The sequence below is a fragment of the Pongo pygmaeus genome, chromosome 16, assembly GCF_028885625.2.
Source record: "Pongo pygmaeus isolate AG05252 chromosome 16, NHGRI_mPonPyg2-v2.0_pri, whole genome shotgun sequence".
Classification (NCBI taxonomy): Eukaryota; Metazoa; Chordata; class Mammalia; order Primates; family Hominidae; genus Pongo; species Pongo pygmaeus.
Window position 1 is genome coordinate 79061942 of NC_072389.2, and position 24842 is coordinate 79086783.

At 39.1% G+C, this 24842-nt stretch overlaps 1 protein-coding gene and 1 long non-coding RNA gene across 6 annotated transcripts in view; one reads left to right on the forward strand and one right to left on the reverse strand.

Moving 5' to 3' along the window:
- REC114 (REC114 meiotic recombination protein) overlaps positions 1 to 24842 on the forward strand; it is a 137584-nt gene that overhangs the window by 69631 nt on the left and 43111 nt on the right. The gene's annotated exons all lie outside the window — the stretch shown is intronic.
- Positions 1446 to 15227, reverse strand: LOC134738300 (uncharacterized). The gene is made up of 2 exons (XR_010123975.1): positions 15043 to 15227; positions 1446 to 3301 (listed from the first exon to the last, which is right to left on the reverse strand). It is a non-coding gene; the product is annotated as an uncharacterized LOC134738300 (long non-coding RNA).

Genomic DNA, 24842 nt, shown 5'->3' on the forward strand with positions numbered 1-24842 from the left:
TACCACTAGACTGTTCTATTGTCATTTATGTCAAAGGGTTAGTATAGCAAGAAGGCTGAGATATCTTGACCCCATCCTCAGTTTACCTTGGGCTTGGGCTCAACTGACTTCCCCTTGCTAGTCTTGAAAGTTTGAATAGATTCTCCCTTGGCCGTTTTGGGCTTCATTTTTTTTTTTTCTAATTGTGGTAAATACACTTAACATAAAATTTACCATCTTAACTCCCTTTTTTTTTTTTTTTTTTGAGGCGGAGTCTCACTCTGTCACCTAGGCTGGAGTGCAGTGGAATGGTCTTGGCTCACTGCAACCTCTGCCTCCCGGGTTCAAGCAAGGAACCTAAGCCTCCTGAGTAGCTGGAATTACAGCTGCGCACCACCGTGCCAGGCTAATTTTTGTATTTTTAGTAGAGATGGGGTTTCACCATGTTGGTCAGGCTGGTCTCGAACTCCTGACCTTGTGATCCACCCACCTCGGCCTCCCAAAGTGCTGGGATTACAGGCATGAGCCACTGCGCCTGGCCTATCTTAACCATTTTTAAGTGTACATGTCAGTGACATTAAGTACATTCATATCATCATGCCACCATCAGCACCATTTATCTCCAGAACTCTTCATCTTGCAAAACGAAAACTCTGTACCCATTAAACAACTGCCCATTATTTTTCCCCCAAGCCCTTGGTAACCACCATTCTACTTTCAGTTTCTATGAATTTGACTATTGTAAGTACCTCATATGATGGTGATATAGTTTGGATGTTTGTCCCCTCCAAATCTCGTGTTGAAATGTAATCCCCAGTGTTGAAGGTGGGGCCTGTAGGAGGTGTATCCCTCATGAATGGCTTGGTGCTGTCCTCACAATAATAAGTGAGTTCTTGCTCTGAGTTCATGCAAGATCTGCTTGTTTAAAATAGTGTGGCACTTACCCCTTCTCTTGTTCCTGTTCTTGCCATGCGACATGCCTCTTCCCCCTTTGCCTTCTGCCATGATTGGGAGCTTCCGAGGCCTCACCAGAAGCTGAGTAGATGGTGATGCCATGCTTTCTATATGGCCAGCAGAATTGTGAAACAAACCTCTTTTCTTCATAAATTACCCAGCCTCAGGTAATCCTTTATAGCAATGCAAAAACAGCCTCTAATACAAGAGGAATTATACAGTATTTGTCTTTTTGGACTGTTTCACTTAGCATAATGTTATCAAGATTGCTCCATGCTATAGCATATCATAGATTCCTTCCTTTTTAAACAGAATAATATTCTACTTTAGGTATATACCACATTTTGTTTACTGATTTATCTACCAATGGACGTTGGGTTGTTAATACCTTTTGCCTATTGTGAATAATGCTGCTATGAACATGAGGGTACAAATGTCCCTTTGAAACCCTGCTTTCAATTAATTTGGATATGTACTCATAAGCAGAATTGCTGGATTATATGGTAATTATATTTTTGATTTTTTTTTGAGGAACTGCCATAATAATTTCCACAGGGGCTATACCATTTTACATTCCTAGCAATAGTGCATGACAGTTCCAGTTTCTCCACATCCTTGCCAATGATTATTATTTTCTGTTTTTTAAAATAGTATTGATCTTAGCAGGTATAAGGTGGTATCTCCTTATGGTTTTGATTTGTGTTTCTCTAATGATTAGTGAGGTTGAGCATCTTTTATGTATTTGTTGCCCATTTTTGTACCTTATTTAGAGAATGTCTTCAGTTTTCTTTTTTCAAAAAAATATTTAACAATTTATTTTCTTTGAGTACTTCTGGTCAGGTTTTGGCAGGGCTCTCTGCATTCCTCTGGTCTTGTTTTGAGCTACTGCTGCTGCTGCAACTTTTAAAGCCTGTTTTTGCTTCTTCAGCTTTTGAGTCTCTTGGAACATCCAGAACGCACAGTCTTCTCAGTCAGGACTTGGCAATGGGCTGCTCCATCAAAAAGGTGTGCTCAATCCCCAGTGTGTCCTCTCAGAGACATCATATTGGTCTAACGAAGGTTTTTGAGCATCTTTTTCCTCTGGACAGTGCCCATCACCAGATAGTATTTGTGGGTTTTGTTCTTTCAGTTTTTCTGCCATGTTCTTCATAATTGTGGGCCTTGGTCAAGGGAATAATTCGAGCCTCCGGGAAGCTGGTATCCTTAGGGTTTGCCACGACTTTGTTCATCAGATGTTCTTACTTGATATTTAGCTTCTCCTTTTGGTTGGTCATTTCCAAAGACAAGGGTCTTTTCACTGTATCATTGCCCTTCTCAATTTCAGGGATGGTCTGGTGGTCTTTGAGCAGCATGGAAAGGGGAAGGTCATGGTCCTGTCTAGGCCAGACTGGTTTCTGGATTGTGTATCTGCTGCAGCCTGGAGGAGGAGACTGCAGGCCCCTTCAGTTGGAAGGAAGCCTGGTGTTCCCTCAGCCCAGCAGCCCAAGGACTGGGGTCTGGGTCACTGCCTGGGTCCAATAGAACTTGGCACTCTCTATGTGGCCCTCAGCATGGTGACTTCTGACCCCCACCAACTCCCCTGGGGCCTACTCCACAGCCTCCAGCCTCTTCACTGTAGGGACTGGGTTACACAGGCCTCTTCAATTTTCTGATTGGGGTTTTGTTGTTGTTGTGTTGTGGAATTGGTGTTGTTTTTTTAAAATAATAATTCCCCTTTACACACACACATGCACACACATCCTCCACCTGGTGAATGTAGCTTTTAAAACATTTTTGGCCAGATGTCATGTGATCTTCTCCACTCCTGTTTCTTCTTTCAGCTTGGATGAGATGTAGGATAAGCACTGTGAGCCCTTTTTAGGGTAGAGACTAGAAAGTGTGGCTTTTCTTGGAGCACAGAGCTCTGTGCCATGCTGTGCCCTCTCCCCAGTCACCCTTAAATATCAAGTTGCTTCTGCCACCTGCTTCTTTGTTGCCTGCTCAGTCCTCCTCGGCTTCTTCTGTCCTGGAGCTGGAGCTTCTGATTATTAGCAGGAGGTACACTTACCCTTCAGTGGGCTGCCATCTTTTCCTGGATCTCAAATTCATTCTTTAAAAAAGTGGAATTCATAACTCCTTTGGGGATATTTCTCCAAATTTAAAAACACATTCTCTTACATATCAATGTAAACCTCTAAAGATCTACCTTTTGTCAGCATCTTCCTTCTCAATCCAGAAGTTGCAGAAGTAAAGTTTCAAGCCAGGTTCTAAATATATCCAAATGGGAGAAGTTATTTCCCAAGGCTTTAGCCTCTATTTCCAGCCATTCCTTTTTATCTCAGTTGGCTTTTGTCCAGCATGAGTGTGTCTTTACCTAATATAATTATGCCTGAAACACAGAATGGTTTTGAGACAATTTTAATTCTGTTTGTCTGGAAAACATGGGTCATTGTAGAAATGATAGAGTTCATCAAATTTTGTTTTGTTTTAGTTTCCTTTTTATTTTTCACACCCGGCCCAAATGTTCTTCCAACAGGAATTGTCTTTCTGTTTACCAGTGAAAATGCTATATTCCTGTTTAAGTGAACTCTGAAACCTTTAAACACTTAACCCAATTAGTTTTTAAAAATGTCCAAATCAGTCTTTAACTACAGAATCTTCTAAAAGGAAAGATTTAGCATAAACTTTTAAAGTCAAGTTATTCACACCATTAAACACTTTATTTATTTAATATTTATTTTGAGATGGAGTCTCGGTCTGTCTCTAGTGCAGTGGCGTGATCCCTGCTCACTGTAACCTCTGCCTCCCAGGTTCAAGCGATTCTCCTGCCTCAGCCTCCCGAGTAGCTGGGACTACAGGCATGCACCACTACGCCCAGCTAATTTTTGTATTTTTAGTAGAGACAGGGTTTCACCGTGTTGGCCAGGATGGTCTCGATCTCTTGACCTCGTGATCTGCCTGCTTCGGCCTCCCAAAGTTCTGGGATTACAGGTGTGAGCCACCGTCCCCGGCCAACTCTTTAAATCAGAACCTGTCTATTCTTTGGCCACTGATATGGTTTGGATCTGAGTCCTACCCAAGCCTCATGTTAAATTGTAATCCCCAGTGTTGTAGGTGGGGCCTGGTGGAAGATGATTAGATCATGGGGGTGGTATCTCATAAATGGCTTAGTACTAACCTCTTGGTACTGTCCTTGAGATATTGAGTGAGTTCTAGTGAGATCTGGTTATGTAAAGTGTGTGGCGCTTCCTCACCACCTTGCTCCTGCTCTTGCCATGAGATAAGCTCCTGCTTCACCTTCTTTAAGCTCCCAGAGGCCTCCCCAGAAGCAGATGCTGGTGCTGTGCTTCCTGTACAGCCTGCAGAACTGTGATCCAGTTAAACCTCTTTTCTTTATAAATTACCCAATCTCAGATATTCTTTATAGTAATGTAGGAATAGCCTACTACAGCCACTTTTTCAGGAAAGAATGAGGGAAAACAAAGCTCTTCATAACTTTATCACCCCCTCCCACAATTAAAACCACTGTGATCAATTTAATTCCACTTTTGTGTGTTTTGTTATTTCTCTTATAAAGACAGTTGGGTTAGCAAGAGTTAAAGCATTTTACTGTTCTACGTTTATACTGTCCTACATCTAAATAAACTTCAGCTCTTATGCAATACTTGCTTGCAAATTTGCTGATTACTCAACTGGAAGAAATATGAGGCGATCTTCCACCATACCTTTTTTCCTTTCTTTTTTTTTTTTTTTTTTTTGGAAACAGAATCTCGCTCTGTCACCAGCCTGGAGTGCGATGGTGCAATCTCGGCTCACTGCAACCTCCATCTCCTGGATTCAAGCAATTCTCCTGCCTCAGCCTCCTGAATAGCTGGGATTGCAGGCACGCACCACCATGCCCAGCTAATTTTTGTATTTTTGGTAGAGACGGGGTTTCACCATGTTGATCAGGGTGGTCTCGAGCTCCTGACTTCGTGATCTGCCCGTCTCGGCCTCCCAAAGTGCTGGGATTACAGGCATGAGCCACCGCGCCTGGACACCATACCTTTCTTATCTTCCTGGCTTTTCACCTCCCTTTGGGAATCTGTGATGTGAAAAACCAGGGAATAACGCCTTAAGCTACCTTACCTTTCCCTCTTTTACCCATTGGGCTCAATTTGTCAGCAGAGAGTTCTTAGTCCATTTGTACTGCTATAACAAAATACCACAGACTGAGCATTTTATAAGCAATGGAAATTTATATCTTACAGTTTTAGAAGCTGGAAAGTCCGAGGTGCCGGTAGGATTTGTGTCTGAGGTATCTCTACTTCCAAATGGTGCCTTGTTGCTGCATCCTCCATAGGGGAGGACTGCGGTATCCTTACATACAGAAGAACATAAGAGAGGTACTCTATTCTGGCCGGGCGCAGTGGCTCATGCCTGTAATCCCAGCACTTTGGGAGACTGAGGTGGGCGGGTCACCTGAGGTTGGGAGTTCGCAACCAGCCTGACCAACATGGAGAAACACCATCTCTGCTAAGAATACAAAATTAGCCAGGTGTGGTGGCACATGCCTGTAATCCCAGCTACTCAGGAGGCTGAGGCAGGAGAATCGCTTGAACCCAAGAGGCGGAGGTTGCGGTGAGCCGAGATCGCACCATTGCACTCCAGCCTGGACAACAAGAGCGAAACTCTGTCTCAAAAAAAAAAAAGTACTCTATTCCCTGAAGCCCTTTTCTAAGGACCCTAATCCCATTTATTAGGGCCCTGCCCTCATGACTTAATCACCTCTTAAAGGTTCTACTTCTGTATACTGTCATATTGGCAATTAAGTTTCAACATATTACTTTTGAGGAATACATTCAGACCATCAATTCTACCCCGTTCCCAAAATTCTTGTTCTCACATGCAGAATATATTCATTGCATCCCAGTACCCCCAAAAGTCTTAACTTGTTCCAGCACCATTTCAAAAGTCTTTAAAGTCCAGAGTCTCATCTCTAAATCAGATGTGGGTGAGACTCAAGGTAAGATTCACCCTGAGGTAAATTTCTCTTCAGCTGTGAGCCTGTGATATCAAACAGGTTATATCCTTCCAAAGTACAATGGTGAGATGGGCATAGGATAGACATTCCCATTTCGAAAGAGAAGAAATGGTCAGGAAGAAAGGGATAACAGGTTCCAAGTAAATCTAAAACCTAATAAAGCAAACATTAAGTCTTGAGAGTAATCTTCTTTGACTTCATATCCTACTTTTGTACACACTGGGGTGGAGTTGGGCTCCAAGGGCCTGGAAGGCCCTGCCTGTTAGAACTTTGTGAGCACGGCCCACACAGCAGTTCTCATGGGTTGGAGTTGGGTGCCTGCAGCTCTTCCAGGCTAAGATCACACTCTGGTGGCTCTATAGTTGTGAGATCTCAGGAGTGGCGCCGCTCCCATGGCCTCACGAGACATTGCCCTAGTGGGGAGTCCTTGCAGTAGCCCTGCGTCCATGGCTTCACTAGGCATTGCCCTGGTGGGGGCTATCTACAGTGGCTCCACCATGTGGTATTTTTTTTGCCTGGGCCCTAAGGCTCTCTGAGCCATCCTTTGAGATCTAAGTGAAGGTAGCCATGCCTCCACAGCTTGTGCACCCTACACACCTGCAGAATTAGCACCACGTGGATGCTGTCAAGATCTATGTCTTGTGCCCTCTGGAGTGGTGGCCAGAGCTGAACTTGGGCCCACCTTAGTCACAGCTGGGGTGGCCAAGGAACACTGCACCAGAATTCTGGGAGCAAAGACTTGAGGCAGCCTGGAGCAGTGAGCACCAAGGTCAATGGGCACCCTGGGTCCCTCCCTTAAAAGTGTTCTGCCCTCAAGCCTCTGGCATTGTAGACCTATGATGGGTGTGGTAGCCTCAAAGGTCTTTGAAATACTTTTGGGGTTATTTTCCCATTGTCTTAATGAATTGTATCTGGCTTTCTTCTATCCATACTATTCTTTTTATCAAATAGTTGCTTGGCCATACCTTTAGGGTTTTCTTCCAAACACTTTTATATTCTTTACATGGCCAGGCTGAGAATTTTCCAAATCTTTATGTTCTGATTCCATTTGACTATAAATTCCATCTTTAATTCATGTCTCTCTTCTTGCAGTTTATTATAAGCAGTTAAAGTCCATACAGCACCTAGAGTATTTTGCTCAGAGATTTCTTCTACTAAATATTCTATTTCATTGCCTTTAAATTCTGCCTTCCTCAAAGCAGTGGGACACAAACACAATTCAACCAAATTCTTTGCCATTGTATAACAAGAATGGCCTTTCCTCCAGTTTCTAATAAGATATTATTTATTTTTGTATAAGACCTTATCCAAATGGTCTTTACTGTCCATATTTCTACCAACATTCTATTCACTACCACTTAGATTATCTCTAAGACTGAGGCTTTCTTTATAGCCATCCTCTTCTAAGCCCTCACCGGAATCATCTTTAATGCTGTGTTCATAGCAATATGGGCCTTTTCCAGCATTCACTTCAAAACTATTCCAGCCTGTACCCATTACCCAGTTTCAAAGTCACTTTCCCATTTTCAGGTATTTGTTATAGCAACACCCCTTTCTTGGTACCAATTTCTTAGTCCATTTGTGCAGCTATAACAAAATGTCACAGACTGGATAATTTATGAACAATAGAAATGTATTTCTTATAGTTCTGGAGGCTGGAAAATCCAGATCAAGGCACCAGCAGGATTGGTGTCTGGTGAGTGCTGCTCTCTGCTTTTGAGATGGCATCTTGTTGCTACATCCTCCATAGGGGAGGCAAACTAAGTCTTCACATGGTGGAAGAGCAGAAGACAGTGAACCCATTTTCTGAATGCCCCTCCCTCACCTTTTTTTTTTTTTTTTTTTTGAGACAGAGTCTCACTCTTGCCCAGGCTGGAGTGCAGTGGTGCAATCTCAGCTCACAGCAACCTCCGCCTCCCGGGTTCAAGCAATTCTCCTGCCTCGGCCTCCTGAGTAGCTGGGATTACAGGCAGGTGCAACCACGCCCAGATAATTTTTGTATTTTTTTAGTAGAGATGGGGTTTCATCAACATGGTCAGGCTGGTCTTGAACTCCTGACCTCAAGTGATCCACCCACCTCAGCTTCCCAGACTGTTGGGATTACAGGCGTGACCCACCGCGCCTAGCACCTGGAGCCCTTTCCTAAGGGCCCTACTCCCATTGATGAGGGTTCTGCCTTCATGACTTATTACTTCTTAAAGGCCCACCTCTTAATTCTATTATATTATTATTAACTTATTATGTAAAGGCCCACCTCTTAATTCTATTATATTATTATTAACTTATGTAAGTTTCAACATTTGAATTTAGGGGAACACGTTCAGTCCATAGTGAGGGGAGAGTCTGTGTACTCTTACATGGTTACTCCAGGAAAAAAAAAAAACAAAAAGCTCAACTCTCTAATCACCCAGCCTTCCTCAGGCAGCAGTTCCCTTATTTGCCTTCCTAGCAGTCCTTCCAAACTCTAACAACAGTGGTGGTTTATCTATGCCAATCTCATGTCTGATGCCAACTGTAGCATTTCAGGTAGTGGAAGGAGTGAGTACACTCAAACACAGTAGAGTTCCTTGCTTAATTGTAAATGTGGAATCTTTTGAGAGTGAGGTGACCACCCATGACTGGAATAGGTACAGTGAATCTCAGGATAGCTTTTGCTAACCCCATTTTCTGATGACACTTTTTGCTAGGCTGTAGCCCTTATATACTTGGGACCTAGGTCACCATTCCAAAAGAATTTCACTAATAGCTTCTGATTAAGAGAATGTTTACAAGCATTGGAATTATATCTGCATTTTTTTCAAAGATAGAAAGTTGTCAGTGCTCAGATGTCCATGAAATTATTCTTTTGCCAAGCTTTTCAGCATTCTGGAAATCCACAGTGCTCTTCCCATTTTCTGTTGGGATACTGAGGTTTTGTTATGTATTATTGGCATTATCTCTATAGAATAAGAATATTACATCTTTGAATATATGTTGAAATAGTTGAATTACGTCTTTGAATATATGTTGAAATATGTTGAAATAGTCGGTTTGTCATTGACTATTCTTAAAATGAGTTTTATTAGAGTACAATTTATATATAATAATAAAGTGGCTGGGCGCAGTGGCCCATGCCTGTAATACCAGTGCTTTGGAAGGGTGAGACAGGAGGGTCTCTTGAGCCCAGGAGTTCAAAACCAGACCTGGCAACATAGTGAGACTGTATCTCTACAAAAAATTAGCCAGGAATGGTGGCATACACCTGTAGTCCCAGCTATTCAGGAGGCTGAGTTCAGAGGATTGCTTGTGAGATGGAGGCTGCAGCAAGCCCTAGTCGCACCACTGTATTCCAGTCTGAGCAACAGAGCAAGACCTTGTCTCGAAAAATAAAGAATTTATATATATAATATACTCACTGAGTTCATTGAATTTTGATAAATGTATTCAACTATATAAACCATCACAATCATGATATGAACATTTCTTTCATTCCTTCGCCCCCACCAAAAAAAAATTCCCTCGTACTCGGCCACCTTCATCCCCAGACAACTACTTTCTGTCTGCTTTCTGGCACTACAGATTAGTTTTGCTTTTGCTAGAAATTGATTAAATGCAATTATTGTAATATGTGCTCTTTTTGTGTCTAGCTTCTTTAATTCAGCATGTTTTTGAGCCTTGTCCACAGCATGCTGAATTAAAGAAGAACATTGTACATGTTCTTTTTTTGTTGATTTGTGTTTCATTTTATGGATGTACCACAAATGCTCATCTATTAACCTGTTGGATATTTGGGCTATTTCCAGTTTGGGGAAATTATGAGTAGAGCTGTTATGAACATTTATATATAAGTCTTTGTGTATTATCTTAATTTCTTTTTGGTAACACCTTAGAGTAGAATTATTGGGTTGCCCAGTAAGATTCTTTATAAGAAAGAAGTAACTTCAAAAGAAACTTCTGTACAGTTTTTCAAAGTGATTGTATCAGCCAGATGCAATGGCTCACGCCTGTAATCCCAGCACTTTGGGAGGCTGAGGCGGGTGGATCACATGAAGTCAGGAGTTTGAGACCAGCCTGACCAACATGGTGAAACCTTGTCTCTACAAAAAAAATATAAAAATTAGCCAGGCGTGGTGGCACATGCCTGTAAGCCCATCTACTGGGGAGGCTGAGGCAAGAGAATCGCTTGAACCTGGGAGGCAGAGGTTGCAGTGAGCTGAGATCATGCCGCTACACTCCAGCCTGGGTGACAGAGTGAAACTCTGTCTCAAGTAAAAAAAAAGTGATTGTACCATTTTGCTTTTCCACCAGCTTTGTTTGACAGTTCAAGTTGCTCTATAATCTTGCTAACAGTGGTACTATCAGTCTTTATAATTTACGTTATTCTTGTGTCTGTGTAGTGGCATGTCATTGTCATTTAGTTCTCATTTTCTGAAGGACTAGTGAAGCACATTTTTTGTATGCTTATTAGCCACGTTAAGAAACAGAACATTTTCAGTATCCCAGAAACCTTTCTCATATTCCCTTCCAGTGACTACTACACACCCCACTCCCCAAAGACTAACCACCATCTGACTTCTAATAGCATAGTTTCCCTGTTTATGTACTTTATATAAAATGAATAATACAGGACTCTTCTGTCTGCCTTCTTTTGCTCATCATTATATTTATGGGACTTGTCCATATTATATTTATGGGACTTGTGCAAAATGAGATTGTTCATTCTCATTTTGTGAATATATAACAATCTATCCATTGATGGGTGTTTGAGCAATCTCAAATTTTTAGCTACCACAAATAGTGCTTCTGTGAACACTCTTGTATATCTTTTGGTGGACACTTGTATGTGTTTTTGTTGGGCATATAACTAGGAGTGGAATTAATGAGTTATAGGGCAGCGCTTCTCAAACATTAACATGCATATGAATTATCTGGGCTCTTATTAAAATGTTGATTGTGAATCACCAGGTCTGGGGTGTAGTCTGAAATTTTGCATTTCTAGCAAACTCTTGATGATGCCGATTATACTGATCCATGAACACACTTTGAGGGATAAAGTCATAGAGTATGCTTTGGTAGATATTGCTGGAGTTTTCCAGAGTTATTCTGCTCAATTTATACTCTTACAAATAATGCATGAGAGTTCTCCACATTCTTGGCTATACATTCCTGATATTTTCTTTTTAGCCATTTTGGTAGGTTTTCATTTATATTTTCATAATTAATAGTGAGTTTGAACACTTTTCCTTATGTTTATTGGTCAGCTGGATGTCCTCTTTTGTGAAGTATCTGTTGCAATCTTCTGCACAATTTTCTCTTGGGTTATCTTTATGTAGTTTTTATTTCTGCCATTTTTTTTTTATTCTTTATTTTTTATTTATTTATTTATTTATTTTTTGAGACAGGGTCTCACTCTGACACTCTGGCTGGAGTGCAGTGGTGTGATCACTGCTGACTGCAGCCTTGAATTCCTGGGCTCAAGAAATCTTCCAGCCTCAGCCTCCCAAGTAGCTGGGACTCTATAGGCACATATGCCACCACACCCAGCTAATATTTCTTATTTTTAGTAGAGATCAGATCTCACCATATTGCCCAGGCTGCTGCTTATTCTTTTATTTCTTCGAGCTCCTTGTTTATTTCTTCTTTACTCTTAGCAAAACCTCTGACTGTTGCTTATTATCTGATCTTTACTCTCTTATTTCAAAGAATCTGCATTTTTCTGAATTTATTTAGTTTTTTTGTGGTGCAATTTTAATTAAAATTTACTTCTATTTCCAGTTTTGTTTTCAAAACTATGCCCTTTTCTGTATCTTCAGGGTTATGTTTTCCCCTTCCATTTTGTTGCAGAATGTTTTCATAGATCTATTATTATTTTTTCTTTTCTTCTTCTTCTTTTTATTTTATTCATCCTCATGCATGGAGATGTCTCATATGTAGAGGCCTGAGGGTGGATTCATCTGCAATAACCTCACTGTCCTTAGAAACTAATAGTTTCCTTTCAAATATTACATAAGAGACCTGGCTAATGTAAGTTTACATTTCTGTTCTTTGATCTAGAAGCCTGAGAGGAGTGAGCTTAGAGCCTGTCCTAGCAAAGGAGTTATCTCTAATTTCTTCTGTAAGGAATCAGTTTTTTGCTAGCCACAATGCCAGTTGAATACTGTAGTTATTCATCCACCTTCTGGTATATCTGCCTATTATTTCTCACACAAATTTTTTATTTCTCCGATTATTATCTGGTATGCTGCAGTACACATTCTAGGGCACAGTTATTTCAGATGATCTTGATTAGTAGTGGTGAAACAGATTCCAGATGAGGGCTTTCTTATTTTTTCTATGGCTCCCCTATTCAGTAGCTCTTGCTCCTCTTGGTAATGGCGTTTCTGCCAGTGTCTTCTCTTTCTCTCTGAGTCACAGAACTCCTTTCTCAGGAACGTGCGTCACTAGTTGGCTCTTGGCATCTTTCTTCCATCACAATACCATGTCTTGCATAAATTCTTCAACAGTTTTGTCATATGAATGGCATCTATTCCTAGTTTCTAGTATTGATATAGTTCTCTACTGTTTTATATTTGTTTTGGCATTTTCATTTGATAAGATGAAGGTATGAGTTAAAAGTTCAAGATACACCTGGGAGGCAGAGATTGCAGTGAGCCGAGATCTCGCTACTGCACTCCAGCCTGGTGACCTGTCTCTACTAATAATACAAAAATTAGCCAGGTGTGGTAGCACGCGCCTATAGTCCCAGCTACTTGGGAGGCTGAGGCAGGAGAATCATTTGAACCCGGGAGGTGGAGGTTGCAGTGAGCCCAGATCATGCCACTTCCCTCCAGCCTGGGTGACAGAACAAGACCCTGTCTCAAAAAAAAAGTTGAAGATATTTTCTTACCTTGAAGTCTAAAACCCTTTAAATTATTTTTCTTTTTTTCTAAAATGCTTTAAGTATTAAAAAGAAATGTACCTTTTCTCACCATAGGATAACAGTTATGCAACTTTCTGTGAGGTTTGGTTGTTTGTGGTATCTCAGATGATGTTACATTTTTGCAACTGGTTGATATGCTATAAGTGGGCCAGAATATCCAAGTATACATCAAGAACATTTATGTAGATGTAAATAATTCACTTTCTATAGTGGATCAGACAGATGAGGCACTCTAATTGGGTAGCTAAAATGGAGATCTTTGACCTAAGCCTTGTTATACTAAGTGTTTCATGGAAAGTTAGCGTATATATCTAGCTTCACTGATATGGTAATAGCTCTGATAGGGACCCGAAGGGCTTATCTAGCCTGGTTTGCTTTTAAAACTACAATTACACTTTTGTTTTGTTGCACTTACATTGTGACTTTTATATGAATTTCTTGTCTCTTGTTCATTAGGGACTAATTCCTGACAATTTTTAAAAGAGCTTCTGCTTTGTATTTAGTATGAAAATCTTAAGCATGTGAAGCCAGTAATACCATCTTGTTTCTTCCCCTCATCTTTTCTCTTCTCTCTAAAGTGCGTCATGACTTTGGAATAATCTTTTGAAAGGGTACTAACTACTCACAAAGAGTAATTTTGACATTTTAAACCTAACTGCCTTTCCCACCCTTCTTTTTTCATTTCCTAGCATATTGGAGTCAAAGACATTTGCCAGATTGTGTAGACTGTCTTTATTTTTAGAACTCTTGTTTACTTTACTAGATTTGTAGTTTCGAAAAAAAAGTACCTCTTCGGGGCTAAGTTCTGGTTGGTTCCTTTTGGGTATGTTGAAAGTTTGCATTAATATGTAGCTTACTAGTTATCTCTGATATATTCTATCCTCAGTGTCATAACCCAAAACAAAATATGAATACCACAGTCTTAAAATATTTTGCACTGCCAGTCTTAAAAAAAAAAAAAAAGCAAGGGAAATTTTTTTTTTTTGCTGCGACAAAATAAGTCTTGATTTAATTTATATCCCTATTTATCATCTTATCAAATTACAGGCATAAGAAGCTTAGTTATAGTACTTAGCCAGACCTCTAGATTCCTTCTTTTATTAAGAGGCTATAGAATTTAGGGTCTTTTCAAAAACACATCTTTGGTATAAGATTTTTTTCTCACAGTATTCAATTAAGTCTGTACTAGGTTCAATTGGATTAGCTTTACTTGGATTCCTTTAAAATAGTAAATCTTTTTATTGTTGGAGAAAAATTGTTATTTTTTATATCACTAATCATTAATGAAAGGGAAATGAGCACATTTTACTTTGACTATTACTAATTAAACTCTTCTTAAATCTTTAAATTAATTTAATATTTGGGAATATTTAATCCTTCAGTGGACCTTATTGAGCAGATAAAATTTACACACTTGAAACAAAGAAAATGCAGTTCCAAAAGATGGGAAAGATGCTCTAGCAGCATAACATTTTTTAATTTAAACTTTTTATTTAGAAATAGTTTCAGACGTATAAAAAAAGTTGGCTGGGTGCCTGTAATCCCCACACTTTGGGAGGCCGAGGCAGGCAGATCACGAGGTCAAGAGATCGAGACCATCCTGGCCAACATGGTGAAACCCCGTCTCTACTAAAAATACAAAAATTAGTTGGGTGTGGTGGTGAACATCTGTGGTCCCAGCTACTCGGGAGGCTGAAGCAGGAGAAACGCTTGAACCCGGGAGGCGGAGGTTGCAGTGAGCTGAGATCTTGCCACTGCACTTCAGCCTGGCGACAGAGGGAGACTCCTTCTCAAAAAAAAAAAAAAAAAAAAAAAGAAGTTGCAAATCCCAGCACTTTGGGAGGCCAAGGCGGGCATATCACTTGAGATCTGGAGACCACCCTGGCCAACATGGCAAAACCTCGTTTCTACAAAAAATACAAAAATTAGCCAGACGTGGTGGCAGGCACCTGTAATCCCAGCTACTTGGGAGGCTGAGGCAGGATAATTGTTTGAATCCGGGAGGTGGAGGTTGCAGTGGGCTGAGATCACGCAACTGCACTCCAGGCTGGATGACACGGTGAGACTCCATCCAAAAAAAAAAAAAAAATTGCAAACGTAGTGTAAGGAATGTGTTTATACCATTCACCCAGCTTTCCCATTTAGCATAGAATGGTAATCCAAACCAGGAAGTTAACACTAACACAATACTACTAACTGATCTACAGACCTTATTCAAAATTTGAAGTTGTCATACTGTGTTTTTTGCTGGTTCAGGATCTAACCTAGGATTCCACGTTGCATTTAGTTTTTATGTCTTCTTGGGTTCCTCCAATCTGGGATAGCTCCTCAGTCTTTGTTTTTTTTTATAACTTTGACACTTTTGAAGAGTACTAGCCAGTTACCTTGTGAAGTGTCTCTGAAAGACAGAAGAGATGTTCAGTTCATTATCTCAGGAGGTACATGATATTGATATATCTTGTTACTAGTAATGTTAACCTTGATCACTTGGTTAAGGTGATATCTTCCAGTTTTCTCCATTGTAGTTACTCCTTTTCCCTTTGTAATTAACAACTATGTTGCCAGGAGATATTTTGAAGTATGAAAATACCTTCTTTCTCACAATACTCTTGTCCACTAGTTTTAGCAGCAATTGGTGATTCTTGCCTGCAACAGTTACTGCTCTGGTGTTTGCCAGATGGCAATTTCCTATTTCTGTGATTCCTTCTGCATGTACTAATTGGAATTCTACTGTAATAAAGGGCTGTCCCTTTTCCCTTATTTATTTATATATTTATTTGATTCTATCAGTATGGACTCATAGATACTTCATTCTGTAGGTTATCCATCACTATCATTATCTATCACTATCACTAATCTTCCACTGATCACTTTTCTTTAGTCTTTTATTCTCTAGCACCATGCTATCAGTTAGAATATCAGGGTTTTTACTCTAACTTCCTATGTGCCATGAAATTCACATTTAGGCAAAATATTCAACTATTGTCACCCTGAGTACCCTCTCTCATAAAATGGGAATAATATCTGCTTGCGGTATATAAACAGATTTGTAAACTATAGAATGTGATACATATAGTAATATTGTCATTATTTTGTTGCTAAATGCCACAATGGGTATTCAGAGAACAGGGGCTCTTTTCAGGGGCTGACTTAAGAATTAATTCTTTTAGAGTGTCCACTTATTTCTATAGGGAGGCCCAAGAATGAAAGTGGAGAGGAACAGTTGTATGGAGATGAAAGGCAGAAGGAAGCCAAAAGTAAGTCACAGAAACACAGAGCAGCATTTATTTTCACATTCTGCCATGTACAGTAAATAATTACTGAATTCCCTAGAATATCATGCAATAGTAATCTATTTCTTTGACTATTAGTTTTGAAAATTCCCTTGTTTCATGTAACAAAATATTTTTAAATTAAATGTGGCATATAAAAACAACATTAACTTAATTTTTCCTGTACCTCAAGCTATTGTTTGATTTGGAAATGTTATCTCTGGTGTACTTTAAGGATGTGTGAAGCACACAAAACCATAAGGTGTTATGAATGTTATTACTCTTGTTTTTTTTCCCCAGTTTGCTTTGTGAGTCTTTAGATACCTATGACAATACTGTGTACAGAAGTCCTTGATGTGACTTTTTCTCATTAAATTTCTGAATCAGTACATACATCCACTGCCCGAGATCATTTGTTTCTCCATCCTCTTTGCTGTAGGTATTTGAAGGATCTGTTGAATACTAAGTTTGTGATTTAAGGTAGGGGTGTGTGTGTGTGTGTGTGTGTGTGTGTGTGTGTTTCCTTTTTTATGTTTTATTTTGTCTTTGGGGATGAGAGTTTTATTTCTTCCTGTCACAACAATTGGGCAAAAAATAGTAGACTAAACTGCTAAGTAGGTCGACCTGCCTGAGCACCATGAGGTGGCAAATTCTAATAAGATTTCCTGACTTCAGCAGTTATCAGTGATGGGAACAGGGAGTAGAAATAGCAGTATTTGAACTTCAAATATCCAGGGAAGAATAAATGAGTTTCTGCTTTGTTCAACATTTGTAACTAAAGAAAGATTTTACACCACAAGGTCTTTTTCTATTTCATTTTAATGAATATTACCAAAGAAAGGCATGAAACCAGAATTAAAGAATAAGATCACAGTAAATTATTATATTAACGGATTTAGGCTGTGTAGTAGGCACCTTCCGTGTTCTCTAATACAGTAAAAGATTAGAAATAGCCTTGCCTCCTTGTTGCGTATGTGTATAAAAGTGAATGTTAGGCGTTGAAGCTATTAAGGGATGCTATTTTGTGTCAGTTATTTTGGAGATGGATGTTTTGTAAAATCCTCTTAGACATTAAAATCAACAAATGCTATGAATGAACTTCAGACCTTTGACTTTAGCTTAGCTTTTGGTCATAGGTTGGAATTTCATTTTTTGTTGTTGTTGTTAGTCTTTGGCTACTGACTTGTTTGCAGAATGGTGCTCAGCTAAACTCTTCCCCATGTCATTGGTCTACCAAGTATCTTAAACTCTCCAGATAACAATGGCAAGTGCATTGGGCACTGTAAAGAAACACCTCTTAAGGCGTTAACACTTCTGAATGAATTACTCCGATTCCTTTAGGTTGGTGCAAAAGTAATTGTGATTTTGCCAGCAGAAAGTGCAGTTACTTTTGCACCAATCTCATAATTGACCTGAAACCAGTTATGAGGAGGCAAGTATTATGGAAAAATATTTTTCATTCCTGCAAGGTCATGTGGAGAGTGTTTTAAATAGCAAAATTAAGTATTTATTCACCAGAATCCAGTTTGATCACTTGCTGTCTAATTAGCCTTTTGTGTTAAATCTTTCAGTTTGGTTGAGGGACAACAGGGTAGTTTTTGACAAATCATATTAAAACCAAGTTGTTTTAATATTTGAGTTCCCTACATCTTTATTACCATTACCTCAGTTTAGTCCTCATTATCTCTTGTTAGGGTTACTAGTGTAATCTCCCACTGATCACTTTCTTTAGTCTCTTATTAAGTCTGTACTAATATCTGAATAATCATTTAAAAATACAAGTCTGGTCAGATAATTTTCTTGCTTCCAGTTTCTTCAGAGCTCCCAATTGCCTTAGAATAAAACCAGGCTTTCTTAGCATGGAATACAAGGACCTTAGTGATCTAGTCCTGGCCTGACTTTTCAGTCCTGTTTCCTTACAACTTCCCCCAAATGACTTGTGGGTCCTTGAAAACTCTGCAGTTTTGCTTCTCACCCTTGCTTTTAATATTTCTCTGCTTGGCGTGTTATTGTCTTACTGACTAGCTCCTATCCATGCTTTAAGACACAATTTAAATTTTAGAAACTTTTAATTATGGATATTGTCCAAACATACACAGAAGTAGAGAGAATAATATAATAAACCCCATGCATCCATCACCCAATTTTAGAGTATCAACATTTAGCAGATTTTTCAACCATGATTTTTTTTCCAACTCAGTCTTCATTGGAGTCCTCCATGACCTCTCTAAGCAATGTGAGCCACTCTTTTCCTGTGTTCTCTTTAGCACCTTGACCATCCTGCTATTAGAATTCCTCATTTACCTGTCTCTCCCTCTACAATGTGAATCCTTAAGGGTAGGTACCAAGCTCTTTTCACCTGTTCTCTATGCCTAACATAGATGCCAACACATCATAGGTGTTAACTATATGTGAATGAAAGTAATAAACCAACCTCTTATCTTCTTCATCCCCACTTACTATCACCCTTTCCTTCCTTCACAGAAATAGCAAAAAACAAAAAAAAAACAAACAACTTGTTTCCCCAAAGAAACCAGATACGACGAAAGAGTGTATATGTATGCACATGTGCATTTATTTTTACTTTTTCAAGAAAGGCAAAACTAGTCTATGGTGATAGAAGTCAGGATAGTGGTACCTTTGGCAGCAGGTGAGGTGGAGGCATTGTTCACTGGGGAGAGATCATGCATGGAGGGGCCTTCTAGGTTCTAGAAATGTTCTATCTTGATCTGGATGGTGGATAAATATATGTGTGTATAAAAACGTATCAAGTGGTAAAGTTAAGATATGTGTATAATACTTTGCTGTATATAAGTTACAGCTCATTTTTTAAACGTCTGTTTGTTTTTTAAAGCCTGTTCTCTTCAATTATTGTTTTGTTTTTTTTTTTCACTGCTGGTAACATCATTTCCTTGATTACCCAAATTGCAAAACTGGGAGTTTCTCCAGACTTCTCCCACTCCCTCCTCTGAACTCTGATGAATCCATTTTATAAATAGCATTTGATCTTTCCCTTCTTATTCATCCTTAGAACCTCTGCCCCCAGGATATGGACCAGCCTGTGATGGGCCCACTTTGTGTCAGGTGTCCCCATGGTCTTATGTATTGAGGGAGGAGTCATCTGGCTTACTACCCACTTAACAGGAGTTGTGAGTGGGACATGGCTCAAAGGCCTTGTTTGGGAAGGCAGTGATTCACATCACTTATATACAGTATGTGAGAATTTAAGGCATATCCATTAAGCCATTTTTAGTACCTAGATAAGTGTATCCATGTAAATGAGGTTATGATATTTGAAGTAAAATAACACAGTTTTTGCCAACTGTATATTTTATTGCAGCACATCCATGAAGGTGTGCCATTCAATCTCATTGGATAAATGTTAACTAAAGTTTAAAAGAAACAAGTTTTTATTATGTGTAGTGTGGAAACGTGTAGCACAATTTAAGGCAAGGTGCATTTTACCTAAGTATCCCTTGTCATTCTTCTTCTATTGAAGGAAAGTTGGTAAAAATAAAAAGCCATAGGAGGGTTCCAAATGGTGATAAGAGTTTATCCTGTGAGCCTTTTCCAGTTTTAGCAGCAGCAGCAGCATTATTATTATTTTAGGCAAGTCTCGCTCTGTCTCCCAGGCTGGAGTGCAGTGGCGCCATCTCAGCTCACTGCAGCCTCCACCTCCCAGGTTCAAGAGAGTCTCATGTCTCAGCCTCCAAAGTAGCTGGAATAACAGGTATGTGCCACCACGCCCAGCTAATTTTTGTATTTTTAGTAGAGCTGGGGTTTCGCCATGTTGGCCAGGCTGGTCTCCGTCTCCTGACCTCAATCGATCCACTCACCTCAGTCTCCCGAAGTGCTAGGATTACAGATGTGAGCCACCATGCCTGGCCACCAGTTTTATTATTAAAGAAGGACAGAATTGACTCACTTTTAAGCAAGCTGATTTTATGTCTGATTCTTGAGAATAAATGTTTCATCAAATAATCAGAACAGATACAAAGATGCAACGATCAGAACAGTGAACAGTTAAATGTGTGCAGTTCCTGAGTAGAGTTTATTTTCTTATAATGACATTAAGATCATATTCTTCTGAAAATAAACTCAGTATTTAAGAGAGTTCCATTGTGGAAAATGCAACTCAGAGTTATGAGCTGGGCATAGTGGCTCTCGCCTGTAATCCCAGCACTTTAGGAGGCCAAGGCTGGAGATAGCTTGAGCCCAGGAGTTGGAGGCTGCAGTGAGCTATGACCACGCCACTGCACTCCAGCCTGGGTAACAGAACAAGACCTTGTCTCTTAAAAAAAAAAATGACAGAATGCCAGGAATTTTAGATACAGAATGTAACATTTGTATACTTTGTATTCTTCATCTCATTGTTAAATAACACATCTTATAGAAAAAAACAAAAATATAAAAGCTGAGGATTAAATTTCCATGGTAACATCACCTTATTACACTACAGTTGATCCTTCAGCAATGCAGGGATTAGGGGCACCAACCCCTTGCGCAGTTGAAAATTCAGGTATAACTTTTGACTCACTGAAATGTAACTAATAGCCTACCGTTGACTGCCTTACCAGTAAAATAATTTTTAACACATATTTTCTATGTTACATGTGTTACATACTGTATTCTTATGACAAGATAGAGAAAATAATCATAAGGAAGAGAAATATATTTACTATTTATTAAGTGGAAGTGGATCATCATAAAGGTCTTCATTGTCATCATCTTCATATTGAATAGACTGAGGAGGAGGAGTAAGAGGAGGGATTGGTTTTGCTGTCTCATGGGTGGCAGAGGCAGAAGAAAATCTGCCTATACATGGACCTGCACAGTTCAAACCTGTGTTGTTGAAGGGTTACATGTAATTAGTTTTAGATTCCATTTAAGTAAGTTTTAGTGCTAAAATTGTTCAGAGCATAAATATTTGAAAATTTTATGTTGATTTTATGGAATCTGGCACATTCTTTAGAATCCTGTTACCTCCAAAACTTATTTGTAGACTATTATTTGCATAAAGGACAATATTTTTCTATGTATGCTTCAATTCTTACTGAATTGATTGCATTGATTAGTGAAATACAGATTAAAACCCCAATGAGATACCACTACATATCTATAATGAATGGCCAAGATTAAATGAACTATAATACAACTGTTTGCAAGGATGAAGAATAAATGGAGCTGTCATGCTTTGCTGTTGGAAATGCAAAAGGATACAGCCACTTGGCAAAAAATTTAGCAATTTTTTGTAAAGTTAAATAGTCACTTACCATATGACCCAGCAATAAAGGCTCTTAGGTATTTATTCAAGAGAAATAAGTTACTTTCACACAAAAATTGGCTCACAAATGCTTACAGCAGTTTTATTCATTATCACCCCAAACTGGAAACAATCCAGTTCATACATTCCCCAGTGTTTCAACTGAGTTGTGGCACACAACTCATAGAGCTGTATACTAAAAGCTGAGTTTTACTGTATGTTTATACCTCAATTTTTATTGAGGTATAACTTATACTTCAATAAATCTGACTTAAATTTTTTCCCTATCTTTTAAGGATGTAACTGAAATATTTACAGGAAAAAAAAAGTGATACAATACCTGGGATTTGCTTCAAAATTATCTGGCAGCAGAGATAGGGATAAAATAAGATTGATCATGAATAAATTATAGTTACATTATGGGGTGGGTACATGGATGTTCATTTTATTTTTCTCTCTACTTTCATACATGCTTGAAAGAAGCAACATTAAAACAAATTACAGGTTATCTGGCAGATGTGAAATGGGATCTCATGTTTTAAAATTTTATTTTCCTGTTTATAATGAGTTTTAGCATCTTTTCATATTGGCAATTTGGGTTTCCTCATTTATGAATTTTTGTTTTTGTCCTGTGCCCATTTTCCACTAGCTTGTTTGGCTTTTACTTATTGATTTTAGACCTTTATATATTCTGGATACCAGTCCTTTGCCAGTTACACAGGTTGTAAATCTTTTTTCCCAGTCTGTTATTGGCTTTTCAATTAGTTTATGTTAGCTTTTGTTGTATATAAGTTTTAAATTTTTATGTAGATGGATTATCAACCTATTTATTTATGCTTCTATATCTTAGAAATTCTCCCATAGTAATTTTTTTTTTTTTGAGATGGGAGTCTCGCTCTGTCGCCCAGGCTGGAGCGCAGTGGTGCAATCTTGGCTCACTGCCTCCCAGGTTCCAGTGATTATCCTGCCTCAGCCTCCCGAGTAGCTGGGATTACAGGCACGCACCACCATGCCCAGCTAATTTTTGTATTTTTAGTAGAGACGGGGTTTCACCATGTTGGCCAGATGTTCTCGATCTCTTAACCTCATGATCGCCCTCCTCAGCCTCCCAAAGTGCTGGGATTACAGGCGTGAGCCACTGCGCCCGGCCTGAAATATTTTTATATTTCTTTGTTTTTCACATTTCTCTAACCCTTCTGGAATTTATCTTTTTGTATAGGAATTCAATATTTTTTTCATATTGATTATCAGTTGTCCTTATACTAACCTTTCCTACTGATTTGGAATGCAACCTACAGTTCTTTACCACTGGGCTCCCTACTGATGTTGGATCCCTTCCTGGACCATGTTCTTGTTTGGCAAGAGGAATCCTAGCCCCTCCTTCCTGCCCATATGACCAGCAGTTGCTTCTTCTCCTCTGGGTTTCTTTAGGAGTAGTTACAGATTTATGCTGCTTTGGCTTTGCTTCTCTTCCAGGTTTGGAAATGGGTCATTTTAAACTTTTTCTCAGGAATATACTTGGTGGAGGTTGGGGTAGAGAGGAGCAGGCAGGCGCAGGCTACAGATTTTATATGTTGAACTGGTTTGGAATGAGTCTTTTAAATTATTTTTGTTACTTATTAAAAAAATTGACTATTCATGAGTTATAAGTTGTATAAAAAAATTTGTGGGTTTTGTTTTAATGGGTTTTGTTTAAAAATATAGATGTTTTATTGGATTCTATTTTAATTTGGGTTAAGAAACCCTGAACCTTGGGTTGCTTAAATTTCTGCAATAATAAACTTGCATCCTCTTCTCTAGCCAAACTAAATTACATTCTATTCCTTGTTCATGCCATGTTCCTCTATTCCTCTGTACCTTTGCATTTGCTGTCCTCACAAGTGACATTTTTTTCCTTATCTGCTTGGGAAGCATGTACATGTTTCTGTTTACCTTCTTCACTAGTCTGTGAGCTCTTACTGTGTCTTATTTATCTTTTAATCCCATTAACTGTGCACAGCACCTAAAATGTAGCCAGTGCCCTGTAAATGTTTATGTGCAACCTTAGATTCACTATGTTTGTGATATTCTTCATGTATAAAAGTTTTAAACCTTTTCTATAATTTAGTTTGACATTTGGTCAGTGTAAATTTACCAGTTTCACACATGTGGATTGTTATTGGTCAGGCTCTACCATGTGTACTCAACCTGTTGGCCCCTAATTTGCTAAATCCACCAAGATTCTTATGAAAACGGTTTTTTGTGCAGTTGGCCCGTATGTAGATTTTTCTACCCATCCCTTTGGCACAAGCTAGTTAGGATGCTTTTCTGTTCTACCAATGCCCTTTCTCCTGTGTAGGGCCTTTTCTTATCCAACATTCAACTGCACTTCTTCCTTTTTTTTTTTGTTTTTGAGATGGAGTCTTGCTCTGTCGCCCAGGCTGGAGGGCAGTGGTGCGATCTCCGCTCACTGCAAGCTCTGCCTCCTGGGTTCACGCCATTCTCCTGCCTCAGCCTCCTGAGTAGCTGGGACTACAGGCGCCCGCCACCACGCCTGGCTAATTTTTTGTATTTTTTAGTAGAGACGGGGTTTCACCGTGTTAGCCAGGATGGTCTCGATCTCCTGACCTTGTGATCCGCCTACCTCAGCCTCCCAAAGTGCTGGGATTACAGGCGTGAGCCACCACGCCCGGCCTGCACTTCTCCTTCTTACCCTGGTTATAGTTGGTAGAACATTTCCTGATTATACCCTGATTATTGTAGCTATTGTGATGTCATGCTCTTAGTTTGAAAAGGCTCTCTTATTTTTATTCCTACTAATGGAGCAGTTGAAGAGGGCACGCCTGAGAAGTGTGGTCTGCAGAGCATATCCTTTCTGAACTGACAAGAATGGAGATAACCCCTGCTTTTTTTTCCTTTTTGTAAACAAATGTTTTCATATTGATTTAGCCATTTTATAAAGAAAGCTTCTATAAATGTTATTACTTATTTATGGAATAGGCTCCATAAATGAAAGGTTAAAAAAAGCTTTGTTATTTCTTAGAAGATAAAAGCTTTACTTTTTTTGTATCTGATCTTTTATCACATATATTTTCTAATAATGGAAGATAGTGAGAACTGAGAAATAGGTTCTGAGTTGTGATCCTTCTATTTTTTAAAAGCTCTGTTGTCATGTTGTCTTGATTCTGCTTTTAACATCACTTAGTATTGTCTAAACTGTACTGAAATAGCAAGAGGTGGCATTATACCTAACTCAGCTGGTTCACTGTGCTGTTATAATTACTACTGCTTGTGAAATCTAAAAATTGAAAGTTTAAAAAGATGCCTGCGGTGCTGATAAAACATGGCTGAAGTGCCACTAGAAATGAATGCAAGTAGAAGTGCTATATATAATAATTCAGGAATTAGATCAGAAATTGTTAACTATAAACAATATAAATATGCTTGATTTGCTAAGGATTATAGTTTAATACAGCCATATGTATGTTCATCAAC